Consider the following 5,314-nt stretch of genomic DNA (forward strand, 5'->3'; position numbering starts at 1 on the left):
ATGAGGAGAGCAGAGAACAAAAGGAGGAATAGGGGATTGATCACCCATGCCCACCTTCTAATGAGAGTAACTCTTCAACTCATACATTTTTTAACGTCCCTTCATTCTTACCGAAGGATGAATGCTATGATAATTGCTATGATCCTGTTGATACGTTTGAAATATCCATTTTTGATGATGCTCGCTATGCTTGTGCCCAAGATGCCAATATGAATTATGCTCTTGGAGATGAACTTGCTATTGTTCCTTGTGTTAAACATGAAATTATTGCTATTGCACCCACACATGATAGTCCTATTATCTTTTTGAATTCTCCAAACTACACTATATCGAAGAAGTTTGTTCTTATTAAAAATTATATTGATGGGTTGCCTTTTACCATTGCACATGATGATTTTGATGAATATAATATGCATGTGCTTTCTGCTCCTACTTGCAATTATTATGAGAGAGAAACTACATCTCCGCTTCTCTATGTTTCCAACACGATAAAATTGCAAGAAACTGCTTATGCTATGTGTTGGCCTTTACTTGATGTGCATGCATTGTTCTTGTATGACATGCCGATGCATAGGAAGAGAGTTAGAATTCTTCATTGCATAATATATGTTGCTTTGTGCTCACTACTAAATGCCAAATCATTGTTAATTAAAATTGGCTTTGATATACCTTGGGATCCGGGTGGATTCATTACTTGAGCACTTTATGCCTAGCTTAATGGCTTTAAAGAAAGCGCTGCCAGGGAGACAACCCGGAAGTTTTAGAGAGTCATTTCTTTCTATTGATTGCTTTTATAAAGTTTAAAAACAAAAAAATATAGAGGGTAACTTAAATTTTTTTACACAAAATAGAAGCAATTGTAAGTTATGCATTGGAGAAGTGAGGGTCGACCTTGAACACTTGTGTTCATGCTCATGGAAACAATGTAGAATTTTTCATGAAGATTCTCACAAAAATAGTTATCCCCTTGTAAAAATCCATTTTATTATAAGAATAATGTGCCAAGATTTGCCTTTAGGATGATTAGATTGCTTGTTGGTATGTGCGGTGCAGGAACAAAAACTTTGGCTGTAGCGCGTGAATTGTCACTTTTTACTGGAACGTCAAACGTTTCTGAACCTTTTCGCACAGTATTGCTATACATTTTTTATTTTTTCCTATTTTTTCTGAATTTTTGGAGTACCATAATTATGGTATATGTTCAGATTTCTACAGAGTGTCCTCTTTAAGATAGATTCTGTTTTTGATGCATTCTTTTGCTTGTTTTGATGAAACTATCGATTCTCTCGATGGTATAAGCCATGGAAAAGTTATGTTACAGTAGCTACAATGAAAAAACAAAATATGAATTGGTTTTTCAATAGTACTTAGAGTAGTGATTTGCTTTATTATACTAACGGATCTTACCGAGTTTTCTATTGAGTTTTGTGTGGATGAAGTGGTCAAAGATTGAGGAGGTCTCGATATGAGGAGAAGGAGGATAGGCAAGAGCTCAAGCTTGGGGACGCCCAAGGAACCCCAAGTAAATATTCAAGGAGACTCAAGCATCTAAGCTTGGGGATGCCATGTAGGGCATCCCATCTTTCTTCAACAAGTATCGGTATGTTTTCGTCTTTGTTTCGTTCATGTGATATGTGCAAATCTTGGAGCGTCTTTTGCATTTAGTTTTCACTTTTCTTTTATGCACCATGCTGGTATGAGATAGTCCATGGTTTATTTATAGAATGCTCATTGCACTTCACTTATATCTTTTGAGTATGGCTTTATAGAATGCTTCATGCTTCACTTATATCATTTGAAGTTTGGATTGTCTATTTCTCTTCCCATAGAAAACCGTTGTTTGTAGAATTCTCTTTTGCTTCACTTATATTTGTTAGAGCATGGTCTTTTGTAGAAAGAATTAAACTCTAATGCTTCACTTATATCTATTTAGAGAGTCAACATGAATTGGTCATTTGCATGGTTAATCATGAAATACTACATAAAACTTATGGATCACTGAAAATGATTGGGAGGTACTAGTAAATGGTTGCGGTTAGTAAGAATATTGGTGTTAAGGTTTGTGATTCCCGAAAGTCTCTCGTTATGCTATGATGTTGGAGCATGATTTGTTATTGATTGTCTTCCTTATGAGTGGCGGTCGGGGACGGGAGATGGTCTTTTCCTACCAATCTATCCCCCTAGGGGCATGAGTAGTAGTACTTTGCTTTGAGGGCTAATAAAATTTTGCAATAAGTATATGAGTTCTTTATGACTAATGTGAGTCCATGGATTATACGCACTCTTAGCTTTACGCAATTTGCTAGCCTCTACGGTATCGTGCATTGCCCTTTCTCACCTCGAGACGTGGTGCAAACTTCGCCGGTGCATCCAAACCCTGTGATATGATACGCTCTATCACACATAAGCCTTACTATATTTTCCTCAAAATAGACACCATACCTACCTATTGTGGCCTTTCCATAGCCATTTTGATATATATTGCCATGCAACTTCCACCGCTTCCATTTTGATGACTTGAGCATTTATTGTCATATTGCTTTGCATGATCATATAGCTGATATAGTAGTTGTGGCTCGGCACAATGCATCATTTTTATACATGTTACGCTAGATCATTGCACATCATGGTACACTGCCAGAGGCATTCATATAGAGTCATACTTTGTTATAGGTATCGACTTGTAATTTTTATGTCTTTTGAGTTATAAGTAAATAGAAGTGTGTTGATCATCATTATTCGTTATTAGAGCATGTCCCAGGGAGGAAAGGATGACGGAGACTATGATTCCCCCACAAGTCGGGATGAGACTCTGGACAATGAGAGTAAAGAAAAAAGAAAAAAAAGAAAAAAGAAGAAGAAAAAGGATAAAAAGAAGATGAAAAAACAAAAGAGAGAGAGGGGGCATTGTTACTATCTTTTACCACACTTGTGCTTCAAAGTAACACCATGTTTTTCATATAGAGAGTCTCCTATGTAGTCATTTTCATATACTAGTGGGAATTTTTCATTTTAGAACTTGTCTTGTATATTCCGATGATGGGATTCCTCAAATGCCCGAGGTCTTCATGAGCAAGCAAGTTGGATGCACACCCACTTAGTTTTCATATTGAGCTTTCATACACTTATAGCTCTTGGTGCATCCGTTACATGGCAATCCCTACTCCTCGCATTGATATTAATTGATGGGCATTTCCATAGCCAGTTGGTTAGCCGCGTCGATGTGAGACTTTCTTACCTTTTTGTCTTCTTTATATTTACCCCTATCATCATACTCCATTCCACCCGTAGTGTTATATCCATGGCTTGCGCTCATGTATTGCGTGAGGGTTGAAAAAGCTCAAGCGTGTTAAAAAGTATGAACCAATTGCTCGGCTTGTCATCGGGGTTGTGCATGATAAATACTTTGTGTTAAGAAGACAGAGCATGACAAGATATGTCTCCGTCGTATCTATAAATTTTGATTGTTTCATGAAAATATTATACAATTTGTATACACTTCTGGCAACTTTTTGTATGATTTATTGGACTAACCTATTGATCCAGTGCCCAGTGTCAGTTCCCGGTTTTTGCATTTTTTTTGTATTGCAGAAAATCCATATCAAACGAAGACCAAACACGATAAAAATTTATGGAGAATTATTTTGGAATTTATGTGATTTTTGGGAGGTGGAATAAACGCAAACGAGGCCCCACAGAGCCCACAACCCACCAGGGCGTGCCACAGGCCTTAGGCGCGCCCTGGTGTCTTGTGCCCTCCTCGAACGTCGGTTGAGGCCCTTCTTCTGGCGCAAGAAAGATAATTTATGGACAACAATCTGTAAAAATTTCAGCGCAATCGGAGTTATGGATCTCCGGGAATTTAAGAAACTGTGAAGGGCCAGATCTGGGGAACGCATAAAAGAAGGGAACAGAGAGACAGGTCCAATCTTGGAGGGGCTCTCGCCCCTCCGCCACCATGGAGACCATGGACCAGAGGGGGAACTCTCCTCCCATCTAGGGGGGAGGCCAAGCAAGAAGAAGAAGGAGGGGGCTCTCCCCCTCTCTCCCGGTGGCGCCAGAGTGCTGCCAGGGCTAGGATCATGACGGCGATCTACATCAACAATCTTGCTACCATCAACACCAACTTTATCCCCCTCTAAGCAGCAGTGTAACACCCCTTCTCCTTGCTGTAATATCTACTTAAACATGGTGCTCCACTCCATATATTATTTCCCAATGATATTTGGCTATCCTATGATGTTTGAGTAGATCCGTTTTGTCCTATGGGCTAATCGTGATCTTGGTTGGTATGATTATATATTTTATTTATGGTGATGTCCTGCGGTGCCCTCTGTCTCGCGCAAACATGAGGGATCCCCGATGTAGGCTGTTGCAATACGTTCATGATTCACTTATGGTGGGTTGCGATAGTGACAGAAGCTTAAACCCGAGTAGGTGGGTTGTTGCATATGGGATAAAAAGGACTTGATACTTAATGCTATGGTTGGATTTCATGACCTTAATGATCTTTAGTAGTTGCGGATGCTTGCTAGGGGTCCAATCATAAGTGCATATGATCCAAGTAGAGAAAGTATGTTCGCTCATGCCTCTCCCTCATATAAAATTACAAGAATGATTACCGGTATTTGTTATCCATAGCCTAGTGACAAATGAATTTCTTATTGACAAAAGCTATCCACTTTTATTAGCTTGCAATTTATTCGTAGTTTTATTCTCGCAAGGTACTCGTAGTTTTATTCTCGCAAAATAGTTTCATACTTGTTCTAGGTAAAGCAAACGATAAGTGTGCGTAGAGTTGTATTGGTGGTCGATAGAACTTGAAGCAATATTTGTTATACCTTTATCTCCTTGTTGGGTTCGACACTCTTATTTATCAAAGAAGACTACAAACGATTCCCTATACTTGTGGGTTATCATAGTACTACCACCTCACTGATTCATTCGTGCGAAGATTTGAGTTTACATCCCAACACAATATTCATACTGTTTTATTTGACCTTTACGATAAATTATATACCATGGACCTTGAAGATTTTAATGATGCATGCAAAATCCCACAATGGGGCATTCTTACTGAGCCTCACAAAACTGAATAAAATGACTTCCTTGCTAGCATCTGATACGTCTCCAACGTATCTATAATTTTTAATTGTTCCATGCTATTATATTATCTGTTTTGGATGTTTAATGGGCTTTAATATGCTCTTCTATATTATTTTTGGGACTAACCTATTAACCGGAGGCCCAGTGCCAGTTTTTGTTTTTTTTTGCCTATTTTAGAGTTTTGCAGAAAAGGAATACCAAACGGAGT

The sequence above is a fragment of the Triticum aestivum genome, chromosome 1B (assembly GCF_018294505.1).
Source record: "Triticum aestivum cultivar Chinese Spring chromosome 1B, IWGSC CS RefSeq v2.1, whole genome shotgun sequence".
Taxonomy (NCBI): domain Eukaryota; kingdom Viridiplantae; phylum Streptophyta; class Magnoliopsida; order Poales; family Poaceae; genus Triticum; species Triticum aestivum.